We start from the raw sequence: 13,899 nt of genomic DNA, 5'->3' as shown, positions 1-13,899 counted from the left end.
AAAACTCTGCTCCCGGAGCCTGCAGTGAGCCGAGATCGCGCCACTGCACTCCAGCCTGGGCGACCGCGAGACTCCGTCTCAAAAAAACAAAAAAACAAAAAACAAACAAACAAAAAAAACTCTGCTCCCTGAATGCTCCGAGAGACTTATTTGAGTAATAATAAAACACCGGTCTCCTGCACAGCTGGCTCTGCGTGAATTACTCATTCTCTATTGCAATTTCCCTGTCTTGATGAATTGGCTCTGTCTAGGCAGCAGGCAAGGTGAAGCCCTTGGGCGGCTACATTTGTGATAATGTACTATATAGGTTTGCAAGATGGTAACACTGGGGGAATTTGAATAAAGGGTGCACTCTGAATTATTTTTTGCAACTTCCTGTGTATCTATAATCATCTCAAAATGCAGTTTCTTCACTTGTCAATGTTTTACTTTTGCTAGTTTGAGTGGGGAAAAGGGAAATTCATAGTCAGATTCACTTTTATTTCTATTATCATTAATTTGCTTACTGACTTTTGGAATTTTCTTCTTCTGAAAATTACCTGTTCATTTACTTTATGGCCCAGGTTCAAATGCTAGCTTTAATGTTTACTACCTATTGTAATCTTTGACAAATTACTTGACTTCTACCTATCTACTAAAATTTGTTATTGGTATCAACAGTACCCAGTGCAAAGGATTATTCTGAGGAATAAACATAGAGTACGGGGTACTAACTATAATCAATAATTATTAGTTACTAGTATTACTGCAATACCGTCTTTTTAAGTTTTTCATTTTCTTAATGATTTATAAGATCTGTTTTATGTATTATTTTTGTTTTGTCTTTTAAATGAGATAGATGTGTTTTTCTTGGAGTATGGTTATTTGACTTTTAATTTGTTTAAAGTGAAGTTTGGACATATCTGTTTTTAATTTGTTAGAGAGTAACTTTATTCACCCTTTTTACACCCCATGGTTCCTTCCTTTACTTTTAGGCCAAATAACAAATATTCATTTATATTCCTTTCTAATTTTTCTGTAGTTTTACTCATAGTTAACTCTTTATTCAAATTGGGATTTTGGTACATAGATATGTAGGAATATTTCATTTTTCACTCATAAACTTATTACTGTATCTCTGCAAAAAGAAAGGTAGTTATTACAAGAAGGATCGCCTTGTTGGAAGACTGGCCCACACAAGGGACTCAACGTGAACACACTATAATTCACTTACTCTGTTATTGGTGTATAAGAATGCTTGTGATTTTTGTACATTGATTTTGTATCCTGAGACTTTGCTGAAGTTGCTTATCAGCTTAAGGAGATTTTGGGCTGAGACAATGGGGTTTTCTAGATATACAATCATGTCATCTGCAAACAGGGACAATTTGACTTCCTCTTTTCCTAATTGAATACCTTCTATTTCTGTCTCCTGCCTGACTGCCCTGGCCAGAACTTCCAACACTATGTTGAATAGGAGTGGTGAGAGAGGGCATCCCTGTCTTGTGCCAGTTTTCAAAGGGAATGCTTCCAGTTTTTGCCCATTCAGTATGATATTGGCTGTGGGATTGTCATAAATAGCTCTTATTATTTTTAGATACGTCCCATCAATACCTAATTTATTGAGAGTTTTTAGCATGAAGGGCTGTTGAATTTTGTCAAAGGCCTTTTCTGCATCTATTGAGATAATCATGTGATTTTTGTCTTTGATTCTGTTTATATGCTGCATTACGTTTATTGATTTGCATATGTTGAAACAGCCTTGCATCCCAGGGATGAAGCCCACTTGATCATGGTGGATAAGCTTTTTGATGTGCTGCTGGATTCAGTTTGCCAGTATTTTACTGAGGATTTTTGCATCGATTTCATCAGGGATATTGGTCTAAAATTCTCTTTTTTTGTTGTGTCTCTGCCAGGCTTTGGTATCAGGATGATGCTGGCCTCATAAAATGAGTTAGGGAGGATTCCCTCTTTTTCTATTGATTGGAATAGTTTCAGAAGGAATGGTACCAGCTCCTCCTTGTACCTCTGGTAGAATTCAGCTGTGAATCCGTCTGGTCCTGGGCTTTTTTTGGTTGGTAAGCTATTAATTATTGCCTCAATTTCAGAGCCTGTTATTGGTCTATTCAGAGATCCAACTTCTTCCTGGTTTAGTCTTGGGAGAGTTTATATGTCGAGGAATTTATCCATTTCTTCTAGATTTTCTAGTTTATTTGCGTAGAGGTGTTTACAGTATTCTCTGATAGTAGTTTGTATTTCTGTGGGATCGGTGGTGATATCCCCTTTATCATTTATTATTGCGTCTATTTGATTCTTCTCTCTTTTCTTCTTTATTAGTCTTGCTAGCGGTCTATCAATTTTGTTGATCTTTTTAAAAAACCAGCTCCCGGATACATTGATTTTTTGAAGGGCTTTTTGTGACTCTATCTCCTTCAGTTCTGCTCTGATCTTAGTTATTTCTTGCCTTCTGCTAGCTTTTGAATGTGTTTGCTCTTGCTTCTCTAGTTCTTTTAATTGTGATGTTAGGATGTCAATTTCAGATCTTTCCTGCTTTCTCTTGTGGGCATTTAGTGCTATAAATTTCCCTCTACACATTGCTTTAAATGTGTCCCAGAGATTCTGGTATGTTGTGTCTTTGTTCTCGTTGGTTTCAAAGAACATCTTTATTTCTGCCTTCATTTTGTTATGCACCCAGTAGTCATTCAGGAGCAGGTTATTCAGTTTCCACGTAGTTGAGCAGTTTTGAGTGAGTTTCTCAATCCTGAGTTCTAGTTTGATTGCACTATGGTCTGAGAGACAGTTTGTTATAATTTCTGTTCTTTTGCATTTGCTGAGGAGAGCTTTACTTCCAACTATGCGGTCAGTTTTGGAATAAGTGTAGTGTGGTGCAGAGAAGAATGTATATTCTGTTGATTTGGGGTGGAGAGTTCTGTAGCTGTCTATTAGGTCAGCTTGGTGCAGAGCTGAGTTCAATTCCTGGATATCCTTGCTAACTTTCTGTCTCATTGATCTGTCTAATGTTGACAGTGGGGTGTTAAAGTCTCCCATTATTATTGTGTGGGAGTCTAAGTCTCTTTGTAGGTCTCTAAGGACTTGTTTTATGAATCTGGGTGCCCCTATATTGGGTGCATATATATTTAGGATAGTTAGCTCTTCTTGTTGAATTGATCCCTTTACCATTATGTAATGGCCTTCTTTGTCTCTTTTGATCTTTGTTGGTTTAAAGTCCATTTTATCAGAGACTAGGATTGCAACGCCTGCCTTTTTTTTGTTTTCCATTTGCTTGGCAGATCTTCCTCCATCCCTTTATTTTGAGCCTATGTGTGTCTAATAGACAGCCAAATCATGAGTGAACTCCCATTCACAATTGCTTCAAAGAGAATAAAATACTTAGGAATCCAGCTTAACAGAGATGTGAAGGACCTCTTCAAGGAGAACTACAAACCACTGCTCAATGAAATGAAAGAGGATACAAACAAATGGAAGAACATTCCATGCGCATGGATAGGAAGAATCAATATCGTGAAAATGGCCATACTGCCCAAGGTAATTTATAGATTCAATGCCATCCTCATCAAGCTACCAATGACTTTCTTCACAGAATTGGAAAAAACTACTTTAAAGTTCATATGGAAGCAAAAAAGAGCCCGCATTGCCAAGTCAATCCTAAGCCAAAAGAACAAAGCTGGCGGCATCACACTACCTGACTTCAAATTATACTACAAGGCTACAGTAACCAAAACAGCATGGTACTGGTACCAAAACAGAGATATAGACCAATGGAACAGAACAGGGAAAGGATTCCCTATTCAACAAATGGTGCTGGGAAAACTGGCTAGCCATACCTAGAAAGCTGAAACTGGATCCCTTCCTTACACCTTATACAAAAATTAATTCAAGATGGATTAAAGACCTAAATGTTAGCCCTAAAACCATAAAAACCCTAGAAGAAAACCTAGGCAATACCATTCAGGAAATAGGCATGGGCAAGGACTTCATGTCTAAAACACCAAAAACAATGGTAACAAAAGCCAAAATTGACAAATGGGATCTAATTAAACTAAAGAGCTTCTGCACAGCAAAAGAAACTACCATCAGAGTGAACAGGCAACCTACAGAATGGGAGAAAATTTTTGCAATCTACTCATCTGACAAAGGGCTAATATCCAGAATCTACAAAGAACTCAAACAAATTTACAAGAAAAAAACAAACAACCCCATCAAAAAGTGGGCAAAGGATATGAACAGACACTTTTCAAAAGAAGACATTCATGCAGCCAAAAGACACATGAAAAAATGCTCATCATCACTGGCCATCAGAGAAATGCAAATCAAAACCACAATGAGATACCATCTCACACCAGTTAGAATGGCAATCATTAAAAAGTCAGGAAACAACAGGTGCTGGAGAGGATGTGGAGAAATAGGAACACTTTTACACTGTTGGTGGGACTGTAAACTAGTTCAACCATTGTGGAAGTCAGTGTGGTGATTCCTCAGGGATCTAGAATTAGAAATACCATTTGACCCAGCCATTCCATTACTGGGTAAATACCCAAGGGATTATAAATCATGCTGCTATAAAGACACATGCACACGTACGTTTATTGCAGCACTATTCACAATAGCAAAGACTTGGAAGCAACCCAAATGTCCAACAATGATAGACTGCATTAAGAAAATGTGGCACATATACACCATGGAATACTATGCAGCCATAAAAAATGATGAGTTCATGTCCTTCGTAGGGACATGGATGAAGCTGGAAACCACCATTCTCAGCAAACTGTCGCAAGGACAAGAAACCAAACACCACATGTTCTCACTCATAGGTGGGAATTGAACAATGAGAACACTTGGACACAGGAAGGGAAACATCACACACCAGGGCCTGTTGTGGGGTGGGGGGAGGGGGGAGGGATAGCATTAGGAGATATACCTAATGTAAATGACGAGTTAATGGGTGCAACACACCAACATGGCACATGTATACATATGTAACAAACCTGCACGTTGTACACATGTACCCTAGAACTTAAAGTATAATAAAAAATATATATATATTAAAAAAAAATTCACTTACTCATTCTCCAGTAGTGGGCTTTGGGGTTTAATTCACAGCTTTCTTCTTTTTAATTCTTTGGGATATCTTCCTGGAAAGAACAAGCAGTTTGTGGTCACACCTCTTTTGACACACCATTGCTAGTAAAAAATATGTTACCCACTTTTTCCTATGAATAAGTTTTATAAATACCTACACCATAGCTTTCATTTTTAATCTTGAATTAGGAGTACCAATATATACTTTTCGATTATTTGTTGATTAGCTATTTCATTTTCAATTATTGTTATTTATATCATTTTCTCATTTATCCATTGAGGTCCTAAAGTTTTTCCTTTAAACTTAAATACAATTTTTTTTGCAGTATGGCTGTTATATACTTGCCATCTTTCTCCTCTTTCAGTTTGTTTTCTTTATAAATACATTGTTAATGCTCATATATTCACACAAATTTTTAATTTTCCTTGTAATCTCATTTGTAGAATGTCAAAGATTTTAATATTTTTTCTCTGCAGATATAAGTGTTCCGCTTCTATGCCAACAATTAGGGATTTTAAGTCTTACTTTTTAAATTACTTAACCTAGCTTTAATTAATTTGAGAGTATTCACCTATTTTTTTCCCCAACTTCAGTCAATGAGATCTTATTAATAATCCTTTCATTCATATCCTTGTTTTACAGAAATCACACGAGCCATACAGTTTATATCATGGTTACCTTGGTAATGTCTTACTTTAAGAGTCTAATTTACAATTTGAAGTCTATTTTATTTAAATTAAAGTGAACTGCTTCTAGAAGAGTTTGGAAGCTATACTTATTGAGTAGACTTCATCATCCTTTTCTGTCTTCCCTTTCTCTTCCCTCTTCCCTCTGCCCGTCTCTATAAAGATTTTTAAAGGAGGCATTTAATTAAAAAGTAATACACAATGCAGCATTAATTTTTCATATTTTATAAGAGAATCTAAAAATGTCTCATAAACTCCATTAATCCTGGATGGATAATGTCTTCAGTGTGTTAATTTTATTAAAACAAGATCATTAAAATATAGTGGAATATTTGCTACTTTTAATGAGACGAGGAGTAACTAACCATGAAAATCTTTTAGGCCACACACAAAAAGTTCACTTATCTACGGTAAATTATTTCAAAGAATTTTTGACTATAAAGACATATTGGCCAGGCACGGTGGTTCATGCCTGTAATCCTAGCACTTTGGGAGACCGAGGCGGGAGGATTGCTTGAGGTCAGGAGTTTGAGACCAGCCTGGCCAACATGGTGAGACCCCATCGCTAATAAAAATACAAAAATTAGCTGGGCGTGGTGGTGCACCTGTAATCCCAGCTGCTTGGTAGGCCGAGGCACAAGAATCGCTTTAACCCAGGAGGCAGAGGTTGCAGTGAGCCAAGATCATGTCATTGCATTCCATCCTGGGCAATGGAGTGAGACTCCATCTCAAGAAAAAAAAAAAAGAAGAAGACATATTGCACATTTTTATTCCCCTCCCAAAAAAAATGTTCTATATTTGCTAATGTGCTCTGGGATGATGATTAGTTTTTAGAGTTTTTTTTTATTAAATAACACATTAATTCTTCTTTCTTAAGGTTGAAATAGATGTCCAAAAATATTTCTGTCACTGTGAGATTTTGTTGTTAAAATGATAGAAGTGTGGCACCTACAAAAATTTCCTGAACACTTTAAGTTTTGGATAGAGTGTTTTAATCTGTTTAAAAATCTTCCAAATAAAATGTTTAGTAAGTTTTGAGCCTGACTGATTACAATTACATATCGAGGGCATATCAGAGGAGATTATAACGTACTGGTCAAATTTCAAAAATTATACAATTGGTAAAGGGGACTGAAAAAACCATACCATGATTTATGAAGAGGACCCAAAGACGGACTTTCCCTATGTGCATCGAAGCATCTCTATGAGGCATCCTTAGCTGCAGCTGACTGCCATGAAAACCATATTTCAAATTAAACTGAATGTAGAATCCCAAAGTTCACATTTCTAGGTCAAAAAGCATTAAATCAAGAAGGAAGGACCAACAAAAAAAGCCAATAAAGCATATTCATACCATTGCTTTGAAAAGAATTTGGTATTAATCACAATATATTAGAGAGAGCACAGAGTTTGGGTTATTAATAAAGCTCTTATTTTTCAATTTTTAAATTTAATCTTCAGATGCTCTAAGAGTATTTAATAATGTATATATCGTATTAGTAAAGCAGTACATTCATATAGTAATAAATCAATAAATATGGATATATTTCTATGCAAATTCAAAAAGCTTTACTGATAGAAGTGCAATCAGAAAAGTTGGCAGCCACTATGAGGTTCCCCTTGTGTGAATCAGACAGGACAACAATGCTGTCCTTGGTCATAAAGGTTCCTCAAAGAGAGTATGAAGAGTCCATCACAACAGCTATCAAAACTGGCTCTTGCCACATAGATTCAGCTTCTGTCTATAAAAACGAAGAAGCCGTTGGATGGGCTATTTGTCAGAAGATTGCAAATGGCACCATGAAGAGAGAAGACATATTCTTGACCTCAAAGGTGCCTAGTGCCCTATGGACTCATCTTCTACCCCCAGCCTAACTCATTCTTTTAAAAACACAAATCCAATATCATGACTTATCTCTGTAAAGATTTCCTGTCAGTTAAAGTTTAAATTCACTGGCCTGGAACATGGGGGGATAGTGTAGGCCTTGCCAACTGTTAAGTCAGGAACTGGAAAGGATCTGAGGTTTTTGCCCCAGTAGAAATATAATAGTCAGCTCCTGACAGTCATACTTGCTGACAATAGATAGACAGACACCGGCAGAAGACACAAGGCCCCTGCCTCAGAAGCTAAGATGGCTCACTACTCTTCAAAAGCAGCAGCCAGAGCCCCATCTGGTGCCTCTATCCCCAATTCCCACAGGTCAACTCCATGAGGGCCAAATGGCACCTGCACATGCATGGAGTGCATTCTAAGGGAGACACCACAAAATTAGAAAATTCTGATCTTACACAGACCCACTGCTGACCTGTCTATTCTCCTTTCCAGAGAGAGATCACTCACTCATGTAATGTAAGCCATTCTTTTTCAGAGAAAGGAAGCACAGTCTTCCTCTTTTTACCTTAAGATATCTAAAGAGAGATCTGACCCTATTCTTCACTTTCCTGGAATTTCACCTCATACAATGGCTGCAAATGCCTTTGCTCAGAAAACCCAGAATTGGCAGAAATATGAGAAGTGCGGGCAGAACTGTATCCCCATACTTAGATCTTTAGCCTCACCTCTCCTTTTCCTATGCTAATTCTAGCCAGAGGGGAAAAACTGTTGCTTTTCAAGACCATAGTGTTCTTCCAGGCCTCATGATTTTGTTTGCATTTCTGACTGTTTTTCTTTCTCTGACATACCAAATAACTACTCAATGTCTTATCTTGTATCCAGTATATCCTGTGCCATGTCTTCCTCCCTGCCTCTTGGCCTCTGGTACCGAATGTAGTCATAGCACATATCACACTCAACGTTTCATTTTTCATTTGTTGTGCCTGATATTTGTTGTGTTTCAACTGACAGAGTTGAGAATAGAAACGATGCTTCATTCATATTTGTATCCTAAACCCAATACACAGACTAACACATTGGGATTCAATTTATGTGGGTGAAATAAATGAATAAAATTGTGAAAAAGCTTCAAAGACCATACATGATCTCGTTGATAAAATCCAATTTCCTGGCTGGGTGCAGTGGCTCACATCTGTAATCCCAGCAATTTGGGAGGCTGAGGCGGATGTCACCTGAGGTCAGGAGTTTAAGACCAGCCTGGCCAACATGAAGAAACCTCGTCTCTACTAAAAATACAAAAATTAGCTGGTCATGGTGGTGGATGCCTGTCCCAGCTACTCAGGAGGCTGAGGCAGGAGAATCACTTGAACCCAGGAGGTGGAGGTTGCAGTGAGCTGAGATCACGCCACTGTACTCCAGCCTGGGTGACAAAGTGAGACTCCGTCTCAAAAAAAAAAAAAAAATCCAAATTCCTTAGTATGTGTTTAAAGTGATCTGATTTTTACCCATCTTTTCAGCCTCATCTTCCACCACTCATCTCCATGCATTCTAGTCTCTGGTTGTGCCGATGAATTGCTACTCCCCTAGTGCATGCCTTCTTTCCACCTTGAAACACCATACAGAACATTGTAGAAGCTGCGTGAAATATTCCTCTCGTCTTGGGCAGTCTTTCTATTGAACCTTAGGCATTCATCTAAAATGTCTCCACCACCCTGGCCTGATCTTCCACACACTTTCTCTCTGTAGTTCTACGCTAACTTGTGTCACCTCAATTGAAGCACCAATTGCATTGAAATAATTATTCACTTACATGACTATCTCACCATTTAACACTGTGGTAAAGACCAAAGACAATTCATCTATTCATTGTTAATGGTGAATATAGGGTTCAGCCTGCTGTAGGCTCAATGAATGAATGAATGAATGAAGAAATAAATGAGTGGGTCTATATAAAAACAGTACCCAATTTTTCCTTTTTTTCTTCATATATGTAAGATCTACTCATATGCTTACTGACTCCAATTTTCAAATGGCCTAAAATTGATCTTCTCAAATTTGTTTCCCTGGAATAGTTAATACTATGAGCTACACCAAACAGAAGTCAAAGAATAAGTATGACTCGTTTTGTCTCGTTTTCCTGAAATGTCAATGAAAGAAATTGACAACATAGATAATATTTATATTAAAACTAACATGGTAAAATCAACAAACTCACTTTACATCCTAAGGAACTAGAAAAAGAACCAAACCGAATCTAACAGAACGAAGGAAATAATAAAGACAAGAGAAGAGATACATAAAATAGAATATTTACAAAGGTAGAAATAAACAACAATGAAACAATGAGTTGGTTCTTCAAAAAAGGTCAACAAAATTGAAAAACATTTAGCTACCTTTACTAAGAAAATTAAAAAAGTGATAAGACTCAACTGAAATCAGAAATTTAAAAATTTATTTAAATAAAAAACAGTATGGGAGAGTAGTGTAAAAAGTTGTATGCCAGCAAGTTAGATAACCTAGATAAAATGAACAAATCCATAGAAACACATAACCTACCAATACTGAATCATGGATGAATCTTTTTAAAAATTTTTATTTTTATTTTTAATTTCTGTGGGCATATAGTGGGTATATATATTTATGGAGTACATATTAGTCTGTTCTTGCATTGCTATAAAGAAATACCTGAGACTGGGTAATTTACAAAGAAAAGAGGTTTAACTGGCTCACAGTTCCACAGGCTGTATAGAAAGCATGATGCTGGCATCTGCTCAACTTCTGGGGAAGCTTCAGGAAACTTACAGTCATAGCAGACAGGAAAGGGGGAGGGGCACTTCACATAGTTGGAGCATGAGGAAGAGAGAGAAGATGTGTGTGTGTGGGTGGGTACTACACACTTTTAGATAACTAGATCTTATGAGAACTCATTCACTATACAGTATCAAGTGGGGGATGGTGCTAAACCATTCATGAGAACTCCAACCCCATGATCCAATCACCTCCCACCAGGTTTTACCTCCAACACTGGGGATTACAATTGAACATGAGATTTGGGTGGGGAAACAGATCCAAACCATATTAGGATACATAAGACGTTTTGATACAGGCATGCAATGTGAACTAATGAATTATGGATGAATCTTGAAAACAGTATGGTAAGTGAAATAAGCCAGGCATAAAAAGGCAAATATTGTGTGATTCTACCTATATGAGGTCCCTAGAGGAGTCAAATGTATACATCAAGAAAGTAGACTGGTGGTTGCCAGGGGTTGGAGGAGGAGGGAATGGGGAGTTGTTGTTTAACAGGTAGAGAGTTTCAGCTGGAGAAGATGAAAATACTCTGGAAGCGGATGATGGTGATGGTTGCACAACAATGTGAATGTACTTAATACCACCGAACAGCAAACTTACAAATGGTTAAAATGGTATATTTTATCACAATAAAAACATTTGGCTATATTTTGCACTAATTTTCCAAGCCAAATCCAGGACTTCAGAGTCATATTGACCTATCTGGAAACTACCGACAGGCTACCACAGCTCCAGATTCCCCTGAGATAACTATTGACTTTCCTCTGCTGTTAGGTCCATTTCTGTATCAAAGTTTGAAAAGCCATGCGTACTAAGTAAAATCAATGGCTTAAAAGAAAGGGGGAGTGATAATTTTATTTCTCTGAGGTGTTTGATTTTGAGTTGACCCCAGATGACGTGAAAGCCACTGATGGCCTCAACAGAAATTTTCACTATCTTGACCCTCCATTGTAAGTACTTGTCTGTGTGTGTCTCCTGTTGCTTTCTGTGATGTATGGGGCAGAGGAACAGGTCCATGTACACCAATTCCAAGAGCAAGAAGCTGGTCTCAGGGTGAAGCATGGGAGACCTCCTCCAGGGCTCTGGGGTCAGACTGGGTAGGGGAGAACTAGACAAGGTTCATCTCCAACCCTTCTTGCTGAGGGGCTTTTATTGGCTCTACAAGTCAAATTTGATTCCTTAAAAGAAAGCATGTAATTCCAGTCAAAGCCTTGGTAAAATAACAAGGTTTTCCAATTGTGTCCTGTTACAAAAGAAAACAGATTCTTATTGCACTTATGCAAATAACTACATTGCCATAAGTTAAGAATACTCACAAATAGTTTCCAAATTCTGGAGAAATCAGGTAGACAGAAACAAATATGCTCCAAATTTTTTTCACAGAAGTATACTTAACTCTATTGTTAAAAGTTATAAAAAGTTTTCTTAATGCTGAAAAAACAAAGAAAATGATTAGCAACGTTTTAAGCAAAAAACGTTAAAAAAGATTATTTCTATTTTCATTGGTTCAGTCAATTTAATTAACTCCTGTTCTGCTTAATATTCATGAACATTTCAGCTCTCCATGAGAGCCCTGGAAGGTTTTTCTCTATTCTAATGTCATAATCTCCAAACTTATCAGAAACCTGCATTTAAGAACACCTGTTAGAGTTCTACAGATGATTATAAACCATCTTCTAAAGAGGACCAAAACAAGGCAAAAATTGTCCATGGATGACAAAAGTCTCAGGACAGTTACAGTCAAAAACATAATTGACAAAGAAATTTGGTTACTTCTGTGCCATGGAATGATTTTATGTAACAACTAAAATTATTAATAACATACACTAAGTCATATAAGAATTATAGCAGTTTCCCATAATTTTGGAACATATATTAATAATACATTTATACAAATACACCTGAAAGAAAATCAAACACCATTTCATATTTGACAATGCTTCCTGTATGACTTTTATACCAAATAAGCCAATTGTCACTGTTGCATTAGTGCATTATTGATGTCAGACTTAATTCTTAACAAAACCTTATAGATAAATGTATCCAATCGTATTCACATTGACCATAAGGTAAGATTCTTATAAAGCTTTTATGACCCTTTATAATTTTTGTTAAAGAGCAGGTCATAAGCAGGTTTTTGCTCTAAGAAAAACCTGTTGTGCTTTTATTCCAATATTCAGTCTACAAAAAGCTAGATAATACCCCTTTCACCTCAGCCAATATGTTCACAACAGAACTTCTTTTACAGGATTAATTTTTCACAGACCTTCCACGGCTAGCTTAAACCTTCAGCTTTACTCTAACTTAAGACAATTCTTTAACTCTTTAGCATAAAAATCCACATTCCCATGACTTCTTATAATCTTTTACCAAAAACACATTCTACTTTCTTTACATGCCTGGCATGTAGAATGGTTTCTCCAGTAGTCTCAAATATATGTTACACTGTTAACTCTAAGCAACTTTTACTTTTGGTGAAAAACCTTGGTAAGTTTGGGATTCTAATTTTGTACTAGGTGTGCAGGCTAGGACAGCAGACAGAAGTTCAGATAAGGGCTGACTGTTCCCAGCACAGCTAGGGGGCATGGCTCTCCACATGTCCCCAGGCCTTATCTAGAATCGAATGCTCTGAACTAGGTAAACTGAACAATTTTCAAAAGCCTAAGAAGCAGTTTATGCCCTTAAAGCATTTAGCAAACCTAATATTTGACCTGCCTAATTTAGACCAAATGTATTTATTTTACCAATAATCTTTAAAACTGTCTTTATTTCCCAAAGATTACTTAAGTCACATGAACTAAAAGGCATTACACTTTTTATTTTTCTGACAAAATGTTTGATTTAAGCTCTTATTCTTTTTAAGCCAATAAATTAAATCTCTTTCATGTGTAAACATTACATGCACAACACATATAAATACAGACAGAGAGAAGATAAAGGACTCATTCTCTAAGCCAGGAATTGGACCCTGAACCCAGGCTGCCATTGTGATGGCAGAAACCAAGAGAAAGTATTGCCACATGGTTACAAGGTCAAGCTCCCAAGGACACACAAGACAAGGGGGAACCTCATCCAGTTTTTTTCCGGGACCTGCAGCAAAGTCTGCTTGGCCTTCTTGAACAGCAGGTGTATAGCTGCCCTAAGCCCATGTTCTAGTCTAAGATACTCCTCCTTATGACAGAACAATACAGAAAGACACACAAAGCACCATCAGATTTGCTCCAGCTTATGACTAGCCTCACAAATCCTTTTTTCCATTAATCAACACTTTACAGAGAAGGGAAGATAAACAGTTATTTTTACCATTCATTCAACCCGTTTGCAGGGATGGTGAAGCACTGCCTGAAGCAGGGTGGGAAAGGCAAGGTGCTCAGGAAAGACAGAGAAAGACCCACCCAAAGGCAGCTACACTGAAAAGTTCAGGTGGCAACTTGTGGTCATGAAGCGATCTTTTCCAGCAGTCCCATCAGCTCTCAAGTTTCCCACCT

The 13,899-nt window shown here is 37.2% G+C and overlaps 1 long non-coding RNA gene across 1 annotated transcript in view; it reads right to left on the bottom strand.

Annotated features, from left to right (window-relative positions):
• LOC129006870 (uncharacterized) overlaps positions 1 to 13,621 on the bottom strand; it is a 34,825-nt gene extending 21,204 nt beyond the window's left edge. Inside the window, exons 1-4 of the long non-coding RNA XR_008492104.2 lie at positions 13,502 to 13,621; positions 11,728 to 11,842; positions 6,913 to 6,995; positions 5,063 to 5,132 (exon numbers count right to left, since the gene is read on the bottom strand). This is a non-coding gene — a long non-coding RNA (uncharacterized LOC129006870). The remainder of the gene's footprint in view (positions 1 to 5,062; positions 5,133 to 6,912; positions 6,996 to 11,727; positions 11,843 to 13,501) is intronic.
• Positions 13,622 to 13,899: the final 278 nt, after the last annotated feature.

The sequence above is a fragment of the Pongo pygmaeus genome, chromosome 8 (assembly GCF_028885625.2).
Source record: "Pongo pygmaeus isolate AG05252 chromosome 8, NHGRI_mPonPyg2-v2.0_pri, whole genome shotgun sequence".
NCBI classification, from domain to species: domain Eukaryota; kingdom Metazoa; phylum Chordata; class Mammalia; order Primates; family Hominidae; genus Pongo; species Pongo pygmaeus.
The sequence above is the reverse complement of the archived record's forward strand: the minus strand, read 5'-3'. Positions and strand labels throughout refer to the sequence as shown.